Below are 26,896 nucleotides of genomic sequence, written 5' to 3' on the forward strand. Positions count from 1 at the left end.
TGAAGGAATTTAAAAAATGCATAATTCTGTCAAAAAAGATAAAATTTCTTTCATATGTGAGATCGTTATGTAGGATGGTATCCTTTATCGACTGACAAAGTTTGATCCAAATCCGATCCAGATTACAGATTCTGTGGCCATTTAAATTTAACATTGAAAACCCCATTTAATGTATATTTTACATCTTAATCAAACATGCCCCAATGACTCTCTTATTTGAAAGTGAGGTACAGACTGGCACTCACTATCACCTGACAAAGTTTTATCTGATCCGGATTGTGGATTTTGAAGTTTGAATTTAATGTTGAAAACCCCATCTCGTGTACATTTTGTATTATATCTCAATCAGAAGTGCCTCAATCATTCTCATTTGTGGCAATGAGGTGCAAACTGGCACTCTCAATGAACAGACTAAGTTTGAGCTGCATCTTATTCGTATTGCAGGTTTAGCGGATATTTGATCATAACATGGAAAAGCCCTTTTACTGCAGCAGATAACAGAATATTTACAGAGGAATCTTTCAAATTGTGAAAAATGCACCAAATTCGGCACAAATAATCTTGAGACAGTACTATTTTGAATGAAAAAAAAAAAACTTATTGGCCACTTGAGTTTTCAATTGGCAGCCAGGTAAAGGTCAAATGAAGAATTACGCAGGAGTCAAAAAAAAAAAAAAAAAAAAAAAAAAAAAAAAACATGCTTCAGTCATATTAAAAACTATGACGTCTGTTAGAAAAGTATGGAGTAATTACCCCATAACTCCATAACATTCAGTCATAGACAGTCCAAACTATACCTTCTTACAATATTTATCCGTGTGACACCGAAAGAATCTTCACCGAAATCCATCTGAATCTTTCGAATGGTTTCCAAATGGCTGTCTCTAACAGTTTCTGAAAAAAAAATTCATGGAGCAAAGCGGCAGCCTCTCAGCCATTTCACTGACAATAAAAATCAGACGAGGGGGGGTGGACCAGTGCTCACTCAAAGCCTGCCCACAGGTGAATGACGCAACCGACAGGTGTGAAAAAACGCACGCATGCGCACGAATGTTCAAGCTTGTCTGATGCAACAGCACATGATTCAAATCCATATAGTTTTTGAAAAAATAAAAAGGTTGGATACTTTTCTCACAGACCTCGTATACTGCATTATTTGTCTGATCATAAATATTGTAAGAAGGTATAGTTTGGACTGTCTATGACTGAATGTTATGGAGTTATGGGGTAATTGTGACAAAGGTCAATTTCAGTTTGTACAGGGGTCAAAATTCTTCAATTGACCACCTACCTGGCTGCCTAATGAAAATTCAAGTGGCTAATCGTTGTTTTTTTTTTATTATTAAGATTAATGTCTAAGGAGTATTTGTGCCAGTTTTGGTGCTTGTTTTACAGTTATCTGCTCCGCTATTTTGATCTTTTTTTTTTTTTTTTTTTTTTGTAATATATTTTAGCTTAAACCACTTCTACCAGGACTTTTTTCCAAGGTAAAAATTTGTGGAATTGGAAACTGTTGTTGGCAGAGGTTTGCAGAAACGTGGTGCTCTAGTTATGACTTGTATTTAATACAGTTTCTCATACATTGTGTCCTGCATTAGGAGTTTCAAACTGTGAATATGGTTCACATCATAATCCAACAAGCCTTTGTTTCTTTTCATAGGGTAGTAATTCAGAGGATAACAGCATTAATCAGGGAAAACAGGCTGCACATATCAATTTGAGTTTTATAAAATGAAGGGTGAATTAGAAAACACTACGCAAACTGTAATTATTTAACAAAATACAAACAGACCAACAAATTACAATGTGCTCAGAGGGCAAAATAAATGATTCATGTCTATCAAAGACAAACTAAAAGAGCAATCCAGTGAATGAGCAGAAAATTCATGGAAAAAACAAATACATAGATTGAGATGTGATGGCAGAGGTCTGCTGTCTGTTGATTAGATGTCTGACACATGGTTCATACTCACATATTACTGATTGTTATCAGGTAGATCTTTTATTAGGTTGAGTGGAGCCTTTATGTATTATGTTACAGTGCCACAAATGGCGAAGTGATGTTTTTGACAAAAGCAAAGCCTGATTGTGGAAAGGAACACACAGTTGTGACATGATGGAGAAATGTACATGTGTTAGATGGAAATGGGAACTAAATATAAGATACACCACATGATAATACACCAGCCTCACAGCAATGAAGAGCCTCTTTTGTTCTATTTTGACCAGTAAACATATACATTTCAATCTGGAATTGTTGTTTTTTGTGCAACAGGTCCCATGAGTGACAACCATAGAAAGATAATGCATCATATAACTAGAGTTTCCTGCCTTAATTAAAGGGCATTTTCCTGACAAAGTGAGAAATTCCTGGTGGTGCTTGCCAATCGCAAATGAAGTGCAATTTATTGTCATTACCATAAAAACAATGAAATAACAACAATTTTATATATATACAGAGGTGCACATAACTAGTACTCATCGTGCTGGTGTGTGCTAAAAATCATTGATGCACAGCAGACAGCACACAGAGGGAAACACTTTTCTGACAATCTATCATTGCTTTCCTCCTATGAAATACTTCCCTTGTGTTTTCTGTTGTGCATCATTTCTTTTTAGCACACACAAGCACCATAAGTACCAGTTATGTGCATGCCTGTATATACGTATATCGCATGTACAAACAGCCGAAATGGGCTTCCTTAGGATGGTGGCTGGTGTCTCCCTTCGAGATAGGGTGAGAAGCTCGGGTATCCATGGGGGGCTCAGAGTAGAGCTGCTGCTCCGTCGCATTGACAGAAGCCAGCTGAGGTGGTTTGGGCATCTGGTACGGATGCCCCCTGGACACCTCCCTCGGGAGGTGTTCCAAGCATGTCCATCTGGAAGGAGATGCCAGGAAGACCCAGGACTAGGTGGAGAGATTATACGAGGTCTATTAGAAAACTATCTGACCTTTTTATTTTTTGCAAAAACCATATGGATTTGAATCACGTGTGATTGCATCAGCCAAGCTTGAACCTTCGTGCGCATGCGTGAGTTTTTGCACGCCTGTCGGTTGCGTCATTCGCCTGTGAACAGGCTTTGTGTGAGCAGTGGTCCACCTCTCTCGTCAGATTTTTATTGCGAATAAAATATCTGAATGATTTGGAGCTTTGCTGCATCAAATTTTTCCAGAAACTGTGAGAGACCTCCACGTGGACACCATTCGGAAAATTCAGATGGCTTTCACGGACAATTTTATGGGATTACACAGATTAAGGAGTGCTCCAGCTGGTTTAAAGACCACCCACAGCGTCTGAGAGCGCTGCGCACTCCGAGCGCTGATCGACAGGCTGAAACCCCGCTGAAACAACCAGATCATTTCCAAAGTGAAAGCTTTGTTGATCTGGGACGTCGTCTGACTTCGTCAGTCTGACTGTTGCCCTCCTGACAGGGCAACAGTCACTCTGTATCATGTCATGTGATATTTTCTCAGCCAATGAGAAGACATTATCACAAGTAGGGGTAGAATAAAAAGGTTTCACAGCCACACAGAGGGCTCTGATCTCAAAGTTACCTTTGGTTCACCACACCCAGGGATATGTGTGAAACTTAACACCATATTACAGAGCAAGCTGTAAGCAGCATTTTAATAACTGCTGGCCTTGATGAAAAGCCTGCCTTGTTTAGGCACTGGGTCTGAGCATCGTTTGAAAAAAAAAAATGGCTGGGCTTTTTTTTTTTTTTTTTTTTTAACCCTTATAGGGTCATGGAGACCTGCTGGGTCTGGTGGACCCATTGCATTTTGGTGCTTTTAATTTAATGTAATCAAACCATTTTTTGTTAGAATACTCAGTAGATGTTTACTTCATCCCAGTTGCAAGTAATATAAACACCACATATGTTAAATTTGTTCATTTTACTTTTGTTAAATCACATTCATGAATAGAAATGACACTCATTTTTGTTTAGTTTTTAATTAAAATGTAACAAAATAAGGATATGCATCATAAAACAGGGATAAATGTAAAATAACGAACAAATGTACAAAACTACAGTATAGTGTATTATTTATTTGAATTTCATTAGAAATTCAATCTACTAAGGTCAGATTACACATAACATCTATCTGAACAACATTAACCCCATTGAATGCAACCATTTTCATACCAGACTATACCACACATGAGGGGCAGAGTTTCACGATGTGTTTATTTCATATGTACTTCTTCCTCTGCATCACCATCAAAACCCTGTGCCTCTTTCAATATCAACTGCAAGGCAGCCTGAACAAAGTCAAAGTGTCTTTATTAGTCTCCCTAGGGAGAAGTTGTCTTGGGCAGAGGGGTCGCGCTGCCATCTTAATCAGTTGTGCTGTGGAACCATTCTGACAGAGCAATTTATATTGTCAGGTCCCCAAGATTGGCAAGATAGAGGGGGAATATTTGGGAAAATGTGGGTGCAGTTCCCGCACAACGTTGCAACATTGTGTGGGAAAAGTAGGTGCACACTGTGGGTGCTCACACCAAGGGATCTTTCACCTGCTTCTCTCTCTCTCTCTCATACACACACACACACACACGCACACACTCTCACTCACCCCACCTCCCTGAAAGCAGAAAGGGAAAATGAGGGTGCACAGGACCTACAACCCCAATTCCAGTGAAGTTAGGACACTGTGTAAAATGTAAATTAAAACAGAACACAATGACTTGCAAATCCTCTTCAACCTATATTCAATTGAATACACCACAAAGACAAGATATTTAATGTTCAAACTGATAAACTTTATTGTTTTTGTGCAAATATTTGCTCATTTTGAAATGGATGTCTGCAACACATTGCAAAAAAGCTGGGACAGTGGTATGCTTACCACTGTGTTACATCAGCTTTCCTTCTAACAACACTCAATAAGCGTTTGGGAACTGAGGACACTAATTGTTGAAGCTTTGTAGGTGGAATGCTTTCCCATTCTTGCTTGAAGTACGACTTCAGTTGTTCAACAGTCCGGGGTCTCTGTTGTCGTATTTTGCGCTTCATAATGCGCCACACATTTTCAATGGGCAACAGGTCTGGACTGCAGGCAGGCCAATCTAATACCCGCACTCTTTTACTACGAAGCCGCACTTTTGTAACACGTGCAGAATGTGGCTTGGCATTGTTTTGCTGAAATAAGCACGGACGTCCCTGAAAAAGACGTTGCTTAGATGGCAGCATGTGTTGCTCCAAAACCTGGATGTACCGTTCAGCATTGATGGTGTCATCACAGATGTGTAAGCTGCCCATGCCATGGGCACAACACACCCCCATACCATCACAGATGCTGGCTTTTGAACTTTGCGCTGGTAACAATCTGGTTGGAATTTTCCTCTTTTGTCCAGAAGACACAATGTCCATGATTTGCAAAAACAATTTGAAATGTGGACTTATCAGACCACAGCACATTTTTCCACTTTGCGTCTGTCCATTTCAAATGAGCTCGGGCCCAGAGAAGGCGGAGGAGTTTCTGGATGTTGTTGATGTATGACTTTCGCTTTGCATGGTGGAGTTTTAACTTGCACTTGTAGATGTATCGACGAACTGTGTTAACTGACAACATTTTCTGAAGTGTTCCTGAGCCCACGCGGTAAGATCCTTTACACAATGATGTCGGTTTTAATGCAGTGCTGCCTAACGGATCGAAGGTCACGGGCATTCAGTGTTGGTTTTCGGCCTTGTCTCTTATGCCTAGAAAGCTCTCCAGATTCTCTGAATCTTCTGATTATATTATTGACTGTAGATGATGGAATCCCTAAATTCCTTGCAATTGAACGTTGAGAAACATTGCTCTTAAAACTGTTGGACTATTTTTTCATGCAGTTGTTCACAAAGTGGTGATCCTCACCCTCCTTTGCTTGTGAATGGATGAGCCTTTTTGGGATGCTCCTTTTATACCCATCATGACACAATAAGTGTCCTCAGTTCCCAAATGCTTATTGAGTGTTGTTAGAAGGAAAGGTAATGCAACACAGTGGTAAACATACCACTGTCCCAACTTTTTTTTTTAATGTGTTGCAGGCATCCATTTCAAAATGAGCAAATATTTGCATAAAATAATAAAGTTTATCACCTTGAACATTAAATATCTTGTCTTTGTGGTGTATTCAATTGAATATAGGTTGAAGAGGATTTGAAAATCATTGTATTCTGTTCTTATTTACATTTTACACAACGTCCCAACTTCATTGGAATTGGGGTTGTAAATTTAAAATCCTGCTGTGTGAACCAGACATAAGGGGATGAATGGATGTCTTTGAAACTGGGTCACCCCAGAGGATATATGTACTGCTGTAATGATTTTGTGTGAAACTTGCAACAACTTAGTTAGACTGAGATGGGGCATGTCGGAACATCAATTACAACATTATGGCTGTAATACGACCCACACATGCTTCACTGCTTTTGGCATCAGAAGAAACATGGCTACTTGCAGGAGGTGGGGATACTCGGTTTGCTTGCCTGGATGTTGCCAACCATCTCGAGGGTGGATCTGTAGTGACCTGAATGGGACATCACATATGTCTTTGTTACTTTTTACTGCATGCATCAGGTTTAGCCTGATGCCCACGTAAAACCTGATTCTTCACAAGCAGAAAATTGGCTGTTCTTTGTGAGAAAATTGGCTGTTCTTTGTGGAAACATTTCACAGGAACATTGTGTGTGTATGTGTGTGTTTTCTGTGAGGAACATAAATCAGAAATCATTTTCAATGACACCCCCCCCATACCCCCTTCACATTCTTCGGGTGTAGTGAAAGTGTGGAAATCATACAACCCCAATTCCAATGAAGTTGGGACGTTGTGTAAAACGTAAATAAAACTGAATACAATGATTTGCAAATCTTTTCAACCTTTATCAGTTTGATCATTAAATAGTTTGTCTTTGTGGTGTATTCAATGGAATATAGGTTGAAGAGGATTTGTAAATCATTGTATTCTGTTTTTATTTTATGCAACATCCCAGCTTCATTGGAATTGGGGTTGTATCTGTAGGTTTCCAAAACCTGAGACCACACATGGAGATAAAATAATCATATATCTAACAGGTTTGGTCGTACACTGTGTGGTGTTCAGCCACATGGTGAAGTCAACACACCACACTCGAACAGATTTCACACACGAACATTCCTAGGTCAGACAGGAAATCTCGCAAAATCTCTTGAGATTAAAAGTGACTTCAGATAAACAGACGGAGATAGTTTGTGGACTATTTAGAAACCTGGTTACAGCAGGATGAATATGTTAGTTTAAATGAGTCAACACCCCCGAGTCACACTAACTGTCAGAATGCTCGTAGCACGGGCCGAGGAGGAGGATTAGCAGCAATCTTCCATTCCAGCTTATTAATTCATCAAAAACCCAGACAGAGCTTTAATTCATTTGAAAGCTTGTCTCTTAGTCTTGTCCATCCAGATTGGAAGTCCCAAAAACCAGTTTTATTTGTTATTATCTATCGTCCACCTGGTCGTTACTGTGAGTTTCTCTGTGAATTTTCAGACCTTTTGTCTGACTTAGTGCTTAGCTCAGATAAGATAATTATAGTGGGCGATTTTAACATCCACACAGATGCTGAGAATGACAGCCTCAACACTGCATTTAATCTATTATTAGACTCTATTGGCTTTGCTCAAAAAGTAAATGAGTCCACCCACCACTTTAATCATATCTTAGATCTTGTTCTGACTTATGGTATGGAAATAGAAGACTTAACAGTATTCCTGAAAACTCCCTTCTGTCTGATCATTTCTTAATAACATTTACATTTACTCTGATGGACTACCCAGCAGTGGGGAATAAGTTTCATTACACTAGAAGTCTTTCAGAAAGCGCTGTAACTAGGTTTAAGGATATGATTCCTTCTTTATGTTCTCTAATGCCATATACCAACACAGTGCAGAGTAGCTACCTAAACTCTGTAAGGGAGATAGAGTATCTCGTCAATAGTTTTACATCCTCATTGAAGGCAACTTTGGATGCTGTAGCTACTCTGAAAAAGAGAGCTTTAAACCAGAAGTGCCTGACTCCGTGGTATAACTCACAAACTCGCAGCTTAAAGCAGATAACCCGTAAGTTGGAGAGGAAATGGCGTCTCACTAATTTAGAAGATCTTCACTTAGCCTGGAAAAAGAGTCTGTTGCTCTATAAAAAAAGCCCTCCGTAAAGCTAGGACATCTTTCTACTCATCACTAATTGAAGAAAATAAGAACAACCCCAGGTTTCTTTTCAGCACTGTAGCCAGGCTGACAAAGAGTCAGAGCTCTATTGAGCTGAGTATTCCATTAACTTTAACTAGTAATGACTTCATGACTTTCTTTGCTAACAAAATTTTAACTATTAGAGAAAAAATTACTCATAACCATCCCAAAGACGTATCGTTATCTTTGGCTGCTTTCAGTGATGCCGGTATTTGGTTAGACTCTTTCTCTCCGATTGTTCTGTCTGAGATTATTTTCATTAGTTACTTCATCCAAACCATCAACATGTTTATTAGACCCCATTCCTACCAGGCTGCTCAAGGAAGCCCTACCATTATTTAATGCTTCGATCTTAAATATGATCAATCTATCTTTGTTAGTTGGCTATGTACCACAGGCTTTTAAGGTGGCAGTAATTAAACCATTACTTAAAAAGCCATCACTTGACCCAGCTATCTTAGCTAATTATAGGCCAATCTCCAACCTTCCTTTTCTCTCAAAAATTCTTGAAAGGGTAGTTGTAAAACAGCTAACTGATCATCTGCAGAGGAATGGTCTATTTGAAGAGTTTCAGTCAGGTTTTAGAATTCATCATAGTACAGAAACAGCATTAGTGCAGGTTACAAATGATCTTCTTATGGCCTCGGACAGTGGACTCGTCTCTGTGCTTGTTCTGTTGGACCTCAGTGCTGCTTTTGATACTGTTGACCATAAAATTTTATTACAGAGATTAGAGCATGCCATAGGTATTAAAGGCACTGCGCTGCGGTGGTTTGAATCATATTTGAATGAATGAATGAATGAATGAATGAATGAAATGAATGAATGAATGAAAACTGTTTATTTCAAACATTTGATACAACAACAATTACAAGATAGATCAGTAAAGACAACAACAAAAAAGTTCCTACTGTGTACCCAACATGTCCGAAAAGGGGTAGGGTGAAGCATCAGCTTATTTATCCCTACCCCTTCTTCCCCACAACCAGTAATACCCTTTGCCACATATACACATAGATTCCTACACACCTAAACCGATATCAATATATATATATATATACATATATATACACATACACATACATATATACATACACACATCAACATACATACAAATATACATACACATATATACACATATACATATATACACACATACATACACAAACATAAATATACACCTACACATACCTACTTACATACAAAATACTATATATTTACAAGCCGAAGCAAAAAACAAAAACACCCTAACCCTCATTACCCTTCCTCCTCCCTATACCCAGAAAAAAAACATATTTTTGTACCACTGTTTGAACTGGTTCATGCTTGGACATTGCTTGAGCCCCACTCTCAATCTGTTCCACATCCTCACCCCACAGACAGAAATACAGAAACCTTTTAATGTTGTTCGTGCCCACTGATGCTTTAAATTAAATTTCCCCCTCAGACTGTAATCCCCTGATCTGTTAAAAAACATATTTTTAATATTTGCTGGAAGTAAATTGTTTATTGCTTTATACACAATTTGTACTGTTTGAAAATGAACCAAGTCTGTGAATTTTAAGAATTTGGATTGTAAAAATAGTGGATTTGTATGATCTCTATAGCCAGTATTATGAATAATTCTTATAGCTCTTTTCTGCATTACTGATAGTGATTGTGTTGTACCTTTATAAGTATTACCCCATACCTCTGCACAGTACTGTAAATATGGTAAAACCAGTGAGCAGTAAAGAATGCGGAGTGAGTTGTGGTCCAGAATATGTTTCGCTTTGTTTAGAACTGAAATGCTTCTTGACAGTTTACTTTGTATATGTTTTATATGAGTCTTCCAGTTTATCTTATCATCTATTATCACCCCCAGAAACTTATTTTCATGTACCCTTTCAATATCTACCCCCTCGACTTGTAACTGAACCTGTATGTCTGTATTACAATAGCCAAATAACATGTATTTTGTTTTACTTAAGTTTAATGATAATTTGTTTCTGTCAAACCATATTTTCAATTTTCCCATTTCTATACTGATCCTCCTCAGTAACTCCTGCAAATCCCCCCCTGAACAAAAAATGCTTGTGTCATCTGCAAATAATACTAATTTTAATATTTTGAAAACATTGACAATATCATTTATATAAATTAGAAACAGTTTTGGACCCAATACTGACCCCTGTGGGACGCCACAAGCATTGTCCAAGCATGATGATGTATATTCCCCCAACTTCACAAACTGTTTTCTGTTACTTAAGTAGCTTCTCACCCAGTGCAACACCAACCCCCTAATCCCATACTGTTCAAGTTTATTGATTAATATGTCATGATTAATTGTATCAAAAGCCTTTTTAAGGTCTATAAATATTCCAACTGAATGTAATTTGTGGTCTATGGCGTTTGTAATCTCCTCAACTGATTCTATTAATGCAAGTGATGTTGAACTATGTGCTCTGAATCCATATTGACTATCAGTAAGTAATTTATGTTTATTTATGAATTTGTCTAATCTATTATTGAATAACTTTTCTAATAATTTGGAAAATTGTGGAAGCAAAGAAACAGGTCTATAATTTGTGAAGTGGTGTCTATCCCCAGTCTTATACAGCGGCACAACCTTAGCTATTTTCATTTGATTGGGAAATTTACCGGTTTGAAATGATAAGTTACAGATGTATGTTAATGGTTCTACAATCCATTCAATGACCTGTTTTACCACCACCATATCAATTTCATTTAAATCGGTAGATGTTTTATATTTACAATTATTCACAATGTCTATAATTTCATTTCCATCCACTGCTGTGAGGAACATTGAACAGGGATTTCTTTCTATGAGATTATTATCCCAATCCTCAGGTTGGAAATCGGGAATTTTTTCTGCCAAGCTTGGTCCAATATTTACAAAAAAATTATTAAAACCGTTGACTACCTCATCCTTATTTTCCTTCTTGACATTATTATCAATGAAATACTGAGGGTAACTCTGTTTTTTATTACCATTTTTGATAATGCTATTTAATATATCCCATATTCCTTTAATATTGTTTTTGTTATTATATAATATGTTACTATAATATTCCTTCCTACATACCCGTATAATATTAGTTAATCTATTTTGTATTTCTTATATCTATTTTCTGCCTCTTTAGTCTTTAGTTTTATGAATTCTCTATACAGTGTATTTTTCTTATTACATGCATTTCGTAACCCTTTCGTCATCCATGGTCGAGCTTGGATTTTTTGTTTTCTGTAGTCTTGTTTAATTGGACAATTTTTATCATATAATGATGTAAATATTTGTAAAAAAGTTTCATATGCACTATCAACATCACTTTCACTGTATACCTTTTCCCAGTTTTGCTCCTGTAAATCCTTCTTTAGTGTGTTCATGTTTTCCTCTGTCCGCACTCGCCTGTATTTTATTTTCTCCTCTGGCTGATTCCGCCGATGGTTTCTATTATAAACGATGAAAACTGGTAGATGATCACTAATGTCATTGATTAATAATCCACTCACAGTGTGGGATGTAATTCTGCTTGGCCTGGTGATTTTTGGATATAAACTCATACTGTACATTATACTGATAAATTCATCTGTTATTTTATGCTTATTTGGATTGAGCAGATCAATATTTAAGTCACCACAAATGAACACAGTTTTTTGATTAGTTTTTGAGAACATTTTTCCCATACAGTCAGTGAATGTTTCAATACTAGATCCTGGTGCTCTATATATACAGCTGACTAATACATTTTTGCTTTTTTCTTCACATATTTCAATAGTTATACATTCTAATAAGTTATCAATCACAGTTGTCATATTGTCTACTATTTTATAATCCATGTTCTTATCCACATACACAGCCACTCCTCCTCCACTCTTATTCTTTCTGTTTACACAATTAAATTCATATCCATCCAGTTCAAAATCCATTCCTTTATCTTCATTGATCCATGTTTCTGATATAGCAATTATGTTAAATATTTTTTTAAACTGACTTAAATATTCTTTAATGTTGTTAAAGTTTGCATATAGACTTCTGCTGTTGAAATGGATTATTGATAATTTGTTATCCGTTTTAATGATCCGATTAAACTGTTCATCTGTATAATAGCAACAACTGTCATTGATATTTGAGAAGAAATTATTGTCCGGGTCTATATCGTGCTCCAAGTCCAGTACATTGTGGTCTGTGTATTTAAATGTTCTCAGTTCTACTTTTCCATGATCAGCAATCCTTTGAGTTATATCCTTCTTGTCTCCAGATGTAGATGAATAGGTAGTAGATGAATAGGTTCCTCTGGTCTGTGTCATGGTGTTGTGATGTGTTTGTGTCCTCATACCTTATTGGTCATATTTGTCCAGATCCTCGCTTTAAGAAACACTATTGTTCATATTTGTCCAGCTCCTCGATGTTCCTTATTGCCATGACTTTTGCTTGTTCTGGTGATCCGTTCAGTTTGATGAATATTTTACAGTTTGAAGTCCATGTGTGCTGGATTTTTCCCTGTTTCTTTAAGAAGCGTGCTTTCCTGGCGATGTCGGCATTCCGTTTGGTGAGATGTTCATTGATGAATACGTTTGTCCCTTTCAGTTTTCTTCCTTGTTTTAACAGTGCTGTTTTGTGTTTTCTGTTGATGAATCTCATGATGACGGTTCGTTTATCACCGTCATTTCTCCGGGGCAGAGGGTGGCACGCTTCAATGTTATTTAAATCCATTTCTATACCTTTAGATAGGAGGAAATCAGCAATCTGTTTTTCCACAGAGCTGACCTCCTGTTCACTGGGCTCCCCTCCGCTCTCATCTGTTACCGCCTGTGCGTAGGACCGTGGTTTGATGTGAAGACCGGTGATGATGACGTCGTTAATTCTGATGTACTGCTCCAATTCAGCCACTCTATTTTCCAGCTGCACCAGATGCCGGTCTTTCTCGGCATTCTGGAGCCGTAATGCCTTCACCTCCTCCACCAGATCCATGATTGATTTCTGTTGCTGCTTCACAACAGAAATCTCCTCTGATAGAAAGTCCAGAGATTTTTTAATATCGTCACCTTCCTCCGCTGTCAGAACCTTCTTAGGCCCCATGGTCGGCTTATGAGCAGCTTGTCGATCGCCGATGTTAACAGCCTGCGTTGTTTGTCACCGGGATGGATCTGCACTGCGCTGGTGCCGCGCGGCCTCAGTGTTTCCGCGCTGATGGATCCGCGGTGGCTGCACGAGGCCTCGGGGAAGCGGCACTCGTGACGCGCGGCTCTAATGACGCAGCGCGCGGCCTCAGTAAATTCACCACGTTGGGCGGGCCTCGGACGTTGTTGCTGTCCAGTCGCGGGGCTAAGTTGCCGGTTGAGGTGGTATTCCCACTGTCCGGGTTGGCAAACACCGGCGTGGCAGATGGCAACTACAAACACCACCTGTGAAAACTCAGGTACAAACTTTTTGCAGCTCGCTCTGACGACACCAGAGCGAGCTGCATAGATTCTTTGTAATCTATTTGTCTAATAGATTACAATTTGTTCATGTAAATGGGGAATCTTCTTCACAGACTAAAGTTAATTATGGAGTTCCACAAGGTTCTGTGCTAGGACCAATTTTATTCACTTTATACATGCTTCCCTTAGGCAGTATTATTAGACGGTATTGCTTAAATTTTCATTGTTACGCAGATGATACCCAGCTTTATCTATCCATGAAGCCAGAGGACACACACCAATTAGCTAAACTGCAGGATTGTCTTACAGACATAAAGACATGGATGACCTCTAATTTCCTGCTTTTAAACTCAGATAAAACTGAAGTTATTGTACTTGGCCCCACAAATCTTAGAAACATGGTGTCTAACCAGATCCTTACTCTGGATGGCATTACCCTGACCTCTAGTAATACTGTGAGAAATCTTGGAGTCATTTTTGATCAGGATATGTCATTCAAAGCGCATATTAAACAAATATGTAGGACTGCTTTTTTGCATTTACGCAATATCTCTAAAATCAGAAAGGTCTTGTCTCAGAGTGATGCTGAAAAACTAATTCATGCATTTATTTCCTCTAGGCTGGACTATTGTAATTCATTATTATCAGGTTGTCCTAAAAGTTCCCTAAAAAGCCTTCAGTTAATTCAAAATGCTGCAGCTAGAGTACTGATGGGGACTAGAAGGAGAGAGCATATCTCACCCATATTGGCCTCTCTTCATTGGCTTCCTGTTAATTCTAGAATAGAATTTAAAATTCTTCTTCTTACTTATGAGGTTTTGAATAATCAGGTCCCATCTTATCTTAGGGACCTCGTAGTACCATATCACCCCAATAGAGCGCTTCGCTCTCAGACTGCAGGCTTACTTGTAGTTCCTAGGGTTTGTAAGAGTAGAATGGGAGGCAGAGCCTTCAGCTTTCAGGCTCCTCTCCTGTGGAACCAGCTCCCAATTCAGATCAGGGAGACAGACACCCTCTCTACTTTTAAGATTAGGCTTAAAACTTTCCTTTTTGCTAAAGCTTATAGTTAGGGCTGGATCAGGTGACCCTGAACCATCCCTTAGTTATGCTGCTATAGACGTAGACTGCTGGGGGGTTCCCATGATGCACTGTTTCTTTCTCTTTTTGCTCTGTATGCACCACTCTGCATTTAATCATTAGTGATCGATCTCTGCTCCCCTCCACAGCATGTCTTTTTCCTGGTTCTCTCCCTCAGCCCCAACCAGTCCCAGCAGAAGACTGCCCCTCCCTGAGCCTGGTTCTGCTGGAGGTTTCTTCCTGTTAAAAGGGAGTTTTTCCTTCCCACTGTAGCCAAGTGCTTGCTCACAGGGGGTCGTTTTGACCGTTGGGGTTTTACATAATTATTGTATGGCCTTGCCTTACAATATAAAGCGCCTTGGGGCAACTGTTTGTTGTGATTTGGCGCTATATAAAAAAATTGATTGATTGATTGATTGACTATTTAAAACAGAGGGACAAAAACGATACAAAAAGAAAAAGAAAAGGCATTCTTTAAGTGGAGACAGCAAGACCACCAGACTTTCTTGTAAGTTAGAACAGCTGTTTTGATTTTATTTTCTGCTCCATGCGTCCATCACCTCACTTTCTGATTGGCTACACATCACATTCATCAGGCTGTGTGCTCGTTTGTGGTTGGAGGACACAACACACACTGCGATATCGGGCCAAGACAATCCAAAATGTTGGATATCCCTGATTTGCGATCGGAGCACTCCTGACATCCTTCCAAGCAGATCAGAGTGCTCTTAACACATCACACATCAGGAATATCTGATAAGATTATCTTTAGCGTCATCATGATTGTCGGGGCATCCTTAAGGGAAGGGGAAGATCGGGGCCGATATCGGCTTAATTATCCTGCCGTGTGAACCAGGCCTTAGATCATTACGTCCCTCTGCTTTGGAAGTTGTTGGTTTAGAGGTTAAAGCAGTGGGCTTGATACCAGTGGATCCTTGATTCAAATCCCTGTAAGAAACAATAATGTTCCTCTGGCAAGGTCATTAATCCCCGAGGTGTGTGCATGTGTATGTGTAAAATGCAATTTGATCTTCTATTTCAAATGGAAAAAGCAGTCAGTTCTCCTCAAAATGTGTTGCATTGTCAAATACCTTGTCATGTAACTTCATGACAAGGGGTCTCTTGATCTCAATGGGCAGGTTCCCAGAGCCATGAATGTCACTGTTGAACCAAGTGAATTTTTCAACAAGGTTGACAGGAATACTACTATTACTACTACTACTACTATAAATACTACTATTTTCAGATAAGTAGGCTACCCAAGGCATTCTCTGTTAAAAGCAGACAGCAGGCTTATTCTTATGTATTCTGACCTTGTGAGTTCAAAAATTGCTGTTGGCATGCTGTATCTGTATTCTTTCACCTTCTAATATGCATAAAACAAAATAGCCACCCATTTTGTCAAATTACAAGTTTAGTTGTATTTGCATTAGAAACAGAAATAAAAGTTCTGTTCTTATGTATTTTGACCTGCAGAATCCAAATATTGTTGTTAGCATGCTGTATCTCTACTCCTTCACTGCCTAATTTGCATAAAGCAAAATCACCACCCGGTTTTTCACATTTTGAGCTTTAGCTGGTTTTCAGTGAAAAGTTTAATGGCTGATGAGAGATTATGGGGTGTTTCTGTCACTGTAATGACTTCCCACGGAGCGGGATGTCGCGCAGCGCTTCCTGGCGCCGTCGTCGGCCTGTTTCGAGCTGAAAACATCCTAATTTAAGGCTTAATTCACCCAGGACGTCGTGAGAGAACAGAGAAGATTCAGAAGAGGCCGGCACGAGGACTTTATGCGGACATTCCACTGTTTAAGGACATTTTGTAATGAAAGACGTGCACACAAATTCGCCGAGTCATTTCCGTGACGACTCGGCGAATCTGTGTGCGCCGCGACAGGAAAAACACCTCCGTGTTGAAAACCATTTGTAAAATTCAGGCGGCTTTTGATGGCTTTCAACAAGTGAGTAACTGAGAAATTAACAGCTTGGGCATGTTCCAACTTGTCTGTTAAGGTTTCCAACGGAGGTGTTTTTCCTGTCACGACCCCCCGCGGTCATGTCCGGCCCGACATGTGACTCTGCCTGCACGTTCTTTCATTACAAAATGTCCGTTAACAATGGAATGTCCGAATAAACTCCTCATGCCGACTTCTTCTGAAAGTTCTCTGTTCGCTGATGACTTCCTGGGTCAACAGAGCCTGAAATGTGGAAGTTTTCAACTTGAAATGGTGAGACGCTGCCGCCTCGAAGCACAGATCACCATCAGGCACTGTGGGCCGTCCTTAAAGCGACACTACCAGACCAAAATCTCTCATCGGCCGTTAAAATTTTTACCGAAAACCAGCTGAATTTATCGAATGGTGTCCACTCAGTTGTGCCTTACAGCTTTTGAAAAATTTTTTATCAAACAAAGCAGCAGTCTCTGAGCCATTCCTAAACAATGAAAAATCGACGAGAGGGTGGGCAACTCCTCACTCAAAGACTGCCCACAGGGGAATGACGTAACCGACAGGCGTGAAAAAACTCGCATGCCCACGAGGGTTCAAGCATGTCTGATGTAATCACACGTGATTCAAATCCATATGGTTTTTGAAAAAAATAATAAGGTCGGATACTTTTCTAACAGACCTCGTATATACGAGGTCTGTCCGTAAAGTATAGGACCTTTTTATTTTTTTCAAAAACTATATGGATTTCATTCATATGTTTTTACGTCAGACATGCTTGAACCCTCGTGCGCATGCGTGAGTTTTTCCACGCCTGTCGGTGACGTCATTCGCCTGTGAGCACTCCTTGTGGGAGGAGTCGTCCAGCCCCTCGTCGGAATTCCTTTGTCTGAGAAGTTGCTGAGAGACTGGCGCTTTGTTTGATCAAACTTTTTTCTAAACCTGTGAGACACATCGAAGTGGACATGGTTCGAAAAATTAAGCTGGTCTTCAGTGAAAATTTTAACAGCTGATGAGAGATTTTGAGGTGATACTGTCGGTTTAAGGACTTTTCACGGTGCGAGACGTCGCGCAGCGCTCTCAGGCGGCGTCATCAGCCTGTTTCAAGCTTAAAACCTCCACATTTCAGGCTCTATTGATCCAGGACGTCGTGAGAGAACAGAGAAGTTTCAGAAGTCGGTTTCAGCATTTTATCCGGATATTCCACTGTTAAAGGAGATTTTTTTAATGAAAGACGTGCGGGCGGATTGCAGCGTCGGCTCGCAGCCGCCGCGACGCTCCGCCACAGGAAAAACACCTCTGTTGGAAGCCTTGAGGACACGTTGGAACATCTCCAGCTAATAAACAATTTCTCATATACTCACTCCACTGAAAGCCATCAAAAGCCAACTGGATTTTACAAATGGTTATCAACACGGAGGTGTTTTTCCTGTGCCGCCGCGCCGCGTCGGCTGCGTCCCGACGCGCGGACCCGTCCGCACGTCTTTCATTAAAAAAATCTCCTTTAACAGTGGAATATCCGGATAAAATGCTGAAACCGACTCTGTTCTCTCACGACGTCCTGGATCAATAGAGCCTGAAATGTGGAGGTTGTACGCTTGAAACAGGCTGATGACGCTGCCTGAGAGCGCAGCGCGACGTCTTGCACCGTGAAAAGTCCTTAAAGCGACAGAATCACCTCAAAATCTCTCATCAGCTGTTAAAATTTTCACTGAAAACCAGCGTAATTTTTCGAACCATGTCCACTTCGATGTGTCTCACAGGTTTAGAAAAATTTTGATCAAACAAAGCACCAGTCTCTCAGCAACTTCTCAGACAAAGGAATTCCGACGAGGGGCTGGACGACTCCTCCCACAAGGAGTGCTCACAGGCGAATGACGTCACCGACAGGCATGGAAAAACTCACGCATGTGCACGAGGGTGCAAGCATGTCTGACGTAAAAACATATGAATGAAATCCATATAGTTTTTGAAAAAAATAAAAAGGACCTATACTTTATGGACAGCCCTCGTATATATACATTGTTAGATATATTTCTGTGTTTAATTCCTTTTTTCTTTATTTGTTTTGGTATTAAACTTGTTATTTTTCTTAGGATTGTACCCTTAATCTTATATACTTTTCTCTGTTCTCTGCTGGAATGTGCATGTTGAACTGGATTTAAACAGTTTTGCCACTTAGAACAAAAGGATTCAGGTTACATTATAAATCATACATATCCCGATATTGCACGGGTCATGGGCAGGGGGTGTGACCTCCCTCAAATGGCCACGGCGACCAATATGGGAAGGATTTTGGGAAATAAGGTCTGCCTTTGTCATGCCTATGTGGTACTTTATAAAAACACTTTTTATCCATTGTGACGGGGCACCAACCATACAACATACCAGGACAAACAACCACACATGAAGAGTCTGTTGTGTAATTAGTGAGCATCCATACTCTAATCTAGGACACCAGAGTCTTGATACCCTTGAGAGCACCAAAAACCGAATTGTGGTGATGGCCACAAACACAATGCCATCCACACATAGAGACCTAGATCACAGCTAAATAGCCGATCACTACTGTGGCTGGTGTGTTGGGCCAAGACAAAAGTACAGAACCTTACCATATGACATGGACCACTCCGGCACGTCAGAAGCCATACGGCCGACCGCAAGCACCAACAGAAGTGGGTGCAGGATGCAAGGCCCCAGGAGAAACCAGGAGAAAAAGGGCAGCAGAAGGGCACAGGGGCCAGGAAGGGCAGCCACCAGAGCAACTGGGGCAGCACGATGAACCTACAAGGGAGCTGCCCTGCCGGAACACACCCTCCGGCACCCCCCCCCACCCCCCCACCCTCCACGGAGGCACAGGAAGCAACCCCATACACAAGTGAAGTACACAGGGCGCCGGCAAGGGCCCAAAAAAAGGGGGAGCCCCAGAACCACACCACCCGGGCCACAGTCCCCAAAGGGACGGGCGAGTGGCAGCAGGGATGGGGGGCAAAGGAGCCACTGCAACCGAACCCAAAGTGGGGCCACGGACCACCGAGCCATCCGAGGGTGGGGCCCAGCCCCCAGACAAGAGCCGAGACCCACCCTCCCCCCAGGCCAGGAAGCACACGAGGCCTGCCAACACCCAAGACTCCCCCAGCACAGCCAGCAAGACCCCTCCAAATTCCCCCAGCCCCCAATCCACCCTACCCACCCGGACCCCACTCCCATCACCAAAGCCCAAGATCGGGAAACTGCCCAGGCGAGAGCAGGGTAATACCCCACCCCACGGAGACCAGGGCCCCCAATCCCCCAGCAGCCATTCACCCTCCAGTGCTGACCCCTGCGCCCCACCGCCACCACCCACCCCCCCAATGGGCCACAGGACCCTGGGCACCACAAGCGTAAGAGTAGGGCCCCAAGACCATGGCAGAACCGGTGAGGGAGACCCTCCACCTGTGAGCCCCAGACATCCACAGCCACCTGGGGCCAACCCCACATGCCACACTCACCCTACCTACCAACCCCACCATAGTTATTATACTTAATCGCCCTTGCTGTGTGCAGCCCCCTAAGTGATCAAAGATAAAGTGTTGCATTAAAAAGCAGGGCAGAAGATGGCAGGTGGCAGACTGCCGTGGGAGGCCGCGGCACACCGCTGCACCACAACCTGCCCTGCAAACCCACCACTGCCTAGTGACCCCGACTCTAAATTTGTGAATGTGTTTACTAAATGTCTAGAAATAAAGTGTGTGCATTAAAATGGCAGGTCAGGAGTGATGGATGGAGATTGCAGTGGGAGGCTGCAGTGGGAGGCTGCAGTGCAGAGCTGCGCCACAGACTGCCCTGCAAACCCATCCGCAACACCCGACTGCAAAACTATTTGAACCCTATAATGTGCTACTTAAAACCCAATATGATGTGCATGCATTTACTGAACTGGTGAAGTGCATTAAAAGGGTGTGACATGTGAGGCCCAACCACAAACATCTGGCGGAAGGAGAGGCGCACTGCAGGGAGTGGACCGCACACACCGGCCCCACTGGGCACTGCGGCCCACCCCCAGACCCAACGGAGGCACCACTGAAACCACGAGATGGGGGGGGGGAGGCGGGCAGCCCTGGAAGAGCACCAGAAGCCCAGGGGAAGAACAAACCAACAGGAGGGACAGTGGGCCAGGCAGCTGAAGATGGACGAGCCACCCCGCCCAGTGGTCCTCAAACCAGGGAAGGCCAGAGATGAGACCAAGGAGTGGCATGGGCAGCCGGGAAGCCAGAGGGAGACAGGCGGGCCCCACAAACCCAGAGGGAGAGGCAGGGGCACGGAGGGCCACATACGACCTGAACGCCGGGGAGAGGCACCACCCCCCATCCAGGCACCGGACCCCAGCCCACCAACGGCAAAGCAGACAGACCCAACATGAAAAGGTATGATGGCCGCCCAGTTATCCCCCCCATCACCTCCACCCCCACCCCCCAATAGGACCAGAAGCCCCGCGGCACAGCACCAGGCTCCCACAGGCAGGCCGGCCAGCCGCCCAGCCTCTTCCAGGCACAGAGGCACACCCACACCCTGCAAGTGGGTGTGCGGGCCAGCACCCAACCCAACCCCCCCCCGGAAGTCCGCAGAGCAACCAGGCATCACCGGAAAGCAAACCCCCCCAGACCCGCAAAGCCCCACCCCAACCCCAAATCCCCCAGCAAGCCCGGGACTCCACACCCAGACGCCAAACCATCCTTGCACGCACGGGCCACACAGCCCTTCCATACCCGAGGGGCCACCAACTCTAGAAGACACAAGTGCTCTCCTCCACCAATTCAATCATTTTCAATAGAAAAAAAAAAACACACACACACATAGTCTCAATCTCTGACATCAAGAGTACCCCAAAGAGCTGCAACCTGGATCTGCAACACAAGAAAGATAAGTCAGTAGGTCAAGAATAATAGGAACAAGTCATAATCTAATATTAATACAGTGCAGGTGCAAGAGTGGCATTCCCTAACAGGCAAATAAATAAAAAAGGAAAAAAATTAGATCTCCAAATTCCAATTCAAATTTAATGAGTTGATAAATAAGGACCATGTTTCATTAAATTGTGGTAATTGGTTTCTTAATGAAACGGATATTTTTTTCCATTGATATACTGTATATTTGAAAAGGAGGTTTGACCAGTTGTTAATATTGACTGTTTATTTTTCCCATTCAGCAAAATTGTTTTGTTTTTTTGGCAATAGTCAGTGCTACAAGTATTGTTTTAGATTGTTTAGTTGGCAGTTCAATAATTGTAGTGTCTCCAAGTAAACATAAATTATGAGATAAGGGAATTCTACGAGGGCTGTCCGTAAAGTATAGGTCCTTTTTATTTTTTTCAAAAACTATATGGATTTCATTCATATGTTTTTACGTCAGACATGCTTGAACCCTCGTGCGCATGCGTGAGTTTTTCCATGCCTGTCAGTGACGTCATTCACCTGTGAGCACTCCTTGTGGGAGGAGTCGTCCAGCCCCTCGTCGGAATTCCTTTGTCTGAGAAGTTGCTGAGAGACTGGTGCTTTGTTTGATCAAAATTTTTTCTAAACCTGTGAGACACATCGAAGTGGACATGGTTCGAAAAATTAAGCTGGTTTTCAGTGAAAATTTTAACAGCTGATGAGAGATTTTGAGGTGATTCTGCCGCTTTAAGGACTTCCCACGGTGCAAGACGTCGTGCAGCGCTCTCAGGCAGCGTCATCAGCCTGTTTCAAGCTTAAAACCTCCACATTTCAGGCTCTATTGATCCAGGACGTCGTGAGAGAACAGAGACGTTTCAGAAGAAGTCGGTTTCAGCATTTTATCCGGATATTCCACTGTTAAAGGAGATTTTTTTTAATGAAAGACGTGCGGACGGGTCCGCGCGTCGGGACGCAGCCGACGCGGCACGGCGGCACAGGAAAAACACCTCCGTGTTGATAACCATTTGTTAAAATCCAGTTGGCTTTTGATGGCTTTCAGTGGAGTGAGTATATGAGAAATTGTTTATCAGCTGGAGATGTTCCAACTTGTCCTCAAGGCTTCCAACAGAGGTGTTTTTCCTGTGGCAGAGCGTCGCGGCGGCTGCGAGCCGACGCTGCAATCCGCCCGCACGTCTTTCATTAAAAAAATCTCCTTTAACAGTGGAATATCCGGATAAAATGCTGAAACCGACTTCTTCTGAAACTTCTCTGTTCTCTCACGACGTCCTGGATCAACAGAGCCTGAAATGTGGAGGTTTTAAGCTTGAAACAGGCTGATGACGCTGCCTGAGAGCGCTGCGCGACGTCTCGCACCGTGAAAAGTCCTTAAAGAGACAGAATCACCTCAAAATCTCTCATCAGCTGTTAAAATTTTCACTGAAGACCAGCTTAATTTTTCGAACCATGTCCACTTCGATGTGTCTCACAGGTTTAGAAAAAATTTTGATCAAACAAAGCACCAGTCTCTCAGCAACTTCTCAGACAAAGGAATTCCGACGAGGGGCTGGACGACTCCTCCCACAAGGAGTGCTCACAGGCGAATGACGTCACCGACAGGCGTGGAAAAACTCACGCATGCGCACGAGGGTTCAAGCATGTCTGATGTAAAAACATATGAATGAAATCCATATAGTTTTTGAAAAAAATAAAAAGGACCTATACTTTACGGACAGACCTCGTATATCACGAGATGGAGGACAATTGTTCAGTGACTTTTGACCCAAAACCCTGAACAGGTGAGCAAAGTCAAAGGGCATGAAAATAGGTGTCAGTGGTGTTTAGCTCACACAGTGAACAAACATCAGTCTGAGAAGCCCATTTTATACATCTTATATTGTGTAATGTGTGTTCCATGAAGGATTTTGTATTTGATGAGTTGTAAGTTGGTATTTTTTGTCATTGAAAATGTGTTTTTACAAATCTGTGTCCAGCGGTCAGCATCAGAGGTGAGGAGGAAGTCCAACCCCCATTTTAAATTGGGTAAATGTAAAGCAGTGTCCATGCATGATATTAACTGATATACCTTGGACAAGGTTTTCTTTATTGGTTTGTCACTAATGTGTGTGGTTGTGGTGGGCACTGACGCATCTGAAGTTTTGACATCACTGCATGCTTTACTTGATGGTAATTAATAAAATTTCCTCCTATAATTCCAAACCTCTGCATCAAGTTATTAAATGGCACAAACCTGTTATTTTGAAAGAGTTGATGAAGGTGTGTGATTCCTTTCTGTTCCCATGTACTGACATGAGGAGTTGCTTTATTGATCTTGAAGTGTGGGTTGTGCCAAATAGGAGCATCTATACAGCTTTCCATTAGTGAGTTTGTAAGTTTTCCACTAGAAAACGCCTGTCGGTTGCATCATTCGCCTGCATCTATACAGCTTTCCATTAGTGAGTTTGTAAGTTTTCCACTAGAAAACGCCTGTCGGTTGCATCATTCGCCTGTGAGCAGGCTTTGTGTGAGCAGTGGTCCACCCTTCTCATCGGATTTTTATTGCGAATAAATGTCTGAACGATTTGGAGCTTTGCTGCATCAAGGCTTCATCACAGCATTGCTTTGCGCCATGCGGCACCACCGCGACGCGCGGAATTCCTCCGCACGTCTGTCTCAATGTGCCAAAAAAGTGCTGATGTCCACGTCTTCCGCAATTCCTGTGCTAGTCAGACGACGTCCCGGATAAAACACAGCGTCCAGTTTGGAAATGAACGGCACATTCCACTGTTACAGGAGTTTTTGTCATGGAAAGAGGAGCGGAGGAATTCCGCGCGTCGCGGCGGTGCCGCATGGCGCAAAGCAACGCCGTGATGAAGCCTCACAGGACATGTTCTGGCATGTGCAAGCTCATCCACAGTTTCTCGGATAGTCACACGACTGAAAAACCACCGAAAGCCATCTCAAAGCCGTCCTGTGAGACCAACACGGAGGTGGTTTTGTGCCGCGCCATGAACGGCTCTGTGGCACATCCCTCTGCTTCTCTTTCCATGAAAAAAACTCCTGTAACAGTGGAATGTGCCAAAAAAGTACTGATGTCCATGTCTCTTGCCATTTTTGAGTAAGTCAGACGACATCCCGGATCAACAAAGCCTTCACGTTGGAAATGATCTGATTGATTCAGCCTGTCGATCGGCGCTCAGAGCGCGGCGTGCTCTCAGCAGCTGTGGGCGGTCTTTAAACCACCTGGAGCACTCCTTAATCTGTGTAATCCCCATAAAATCATCCCTGAAAGCCATCTGAATTTTCTGAATTGTGTCCACCTGGAGGTCTCTCACAGTTTCGGTAAAAAACTGAAAGCCCCAAATCGTTCAGACATTTATTCGCAATAAAAATCCGACGAGAGGGGTGGACCACTGCTCACACAAAGCCTGCTTACAGGCGAATGACGCAACCGACAGGCGTGAAAAAACTCACACATGCGCACGAAGGTTCAAGCTTGGCTGATGCAATCACACATGATTCAAATCCATATGGGTTTTGAAAAAAATAAAAAGGTCGGATAACAGACCTCATATTTGTATGGAAAGTGACACAGGAGCATGATTGCTGACAGTGATGGAATGAATTTTAGAATCAATTTTGGGAGTTATAGAATTACGTTTGTCAGTGTATTTTTGATTCTCCAACTACCCACCAAACCAAAGTCTTCCATATATTCCTTTATAGTTTTAGCAGACTGAGAAAGCCTTACAGATCTTGGAGAACTGGAACGTTCTAAAGAAGAGTTTAAAGCGACGTTAAAGTCCCCTCCAATGATGACTGCCGAATTAGCTATTAAATTAGAAATCTGTGAAAACAGTGTATGAAAAAGGTTGGGTCATCATTGTTGGGAGCATATAAATTAAATTAATATTTCATTGGAAATAGTTGCCTGGGTTATTATATACCGACCTTCACAATATGTCACAGTTATTAAGAATGAATGGAACTCTTCTATGAACTAATATACTTACTCCTCTCTGTCTGCTGTAATGACAAGTTGGAAAAACACTGACTAAATATTGGGTCAGTCAGTAAATTTTCCTCTGCTTTAGACAGTTTGTAGTTTGTGAGGGGCAGTGTTACAGAACGAACCGGGGGAAAAAAAACATATATATTGTTATGTATAAGATTGTAAATTCATCATATTAGTGTAGGGTTAGGGTTAGGTGTTACACTAAAGTAGTGTTGTTTTCAATGTTCATGTTAGACTGTTTGTATTATGTATCAGGTAGTTTAATGTTCATGTTAGACTTAAGGAACATTTGTATTAGTTTAGTTAGTTTATTCATTTATTTGAGGGACAGTGTACAACATCATTAAGCTCATCAAGCAGAGATGAGTTGTACCAGATTATAGCTGAATAGCTGATTTCCATCTGCAGTCCCTAGGTACATGAAATAATTTAACCATAAATAATTAAAATTCATAAATTACAGTATATTAGCACAATATTCTAAAATTCAAATTCTAAAATTCTAAAATTGCTCTCCCACAATACATCACTCTCATAGGTACCATAACAGCATTCACAGTCCATCAGTCAGTCACAAGTATATAATTCCATGCCCCCTAAAGACTGTACTGTCTAAAAAACATGGGGTTGACATTAGACAATTTCACACACACACACACACACACACACACACACACACACACACACACACACACACGCACACACACACACACACACACACACACACACACACACATGAAAACATGAAATTAGTACTAAACAGTTTCTTACAAAAAACAAAACAAAACAGTGAATGCTGGCAGATCTGACCATTCAGCAGCCACTTTTTTTAATTAACTGGTGAAAATAAAATAATTTGCTTGACTTTTTAGTACAGTGGGGATATTGGTCCATTATTTAATCTCTCTGTATGAAAAAGCTGTCTGTGCAAAAGTTGTTTTACATCTTGGAACAGCACACTGCCCCCTAGTGACGGAACATGTACTTCTATTTGTCATTTGAGATGTTAACTGGACAAAGTTCTGAAGAGGAACAGGTGCCGAATTATGTATAATTCTATGCACTAATCGAATACTAGCCATTCTTTGAATGTTTTCAAAATTCAACAATTTATATTTTTCCAGTACATGGCAGTGATGGTACAGCCTTGTTCTCCGATCCAAGATTTTTAAGGCTTGTTTGTAAATGGATTCTAACGGCTTCAAGGTGGTTTTATTTCCTTGTGACCAGCATGTGATACAATAACAGAATCCAGACATGATCATTGTATTAAAATAAATTTTTGCTGCTTCCACAGTTAGAGAATTCCTGATAC

Source organism: Thalassophryne amazonica, chromosome 4 (assembly GCF_902500255.1).
Source record: "Thalassophryne amazonica chromosome 4, fThaAma1.1, whole genome shotgun sequence".
NCBI lineage: Eukaryota > Metazoa > Chordata > Actinopteri > Batrachoidiformes > Batrachoididae > Thalassophryne > Thalassophryne amazonica.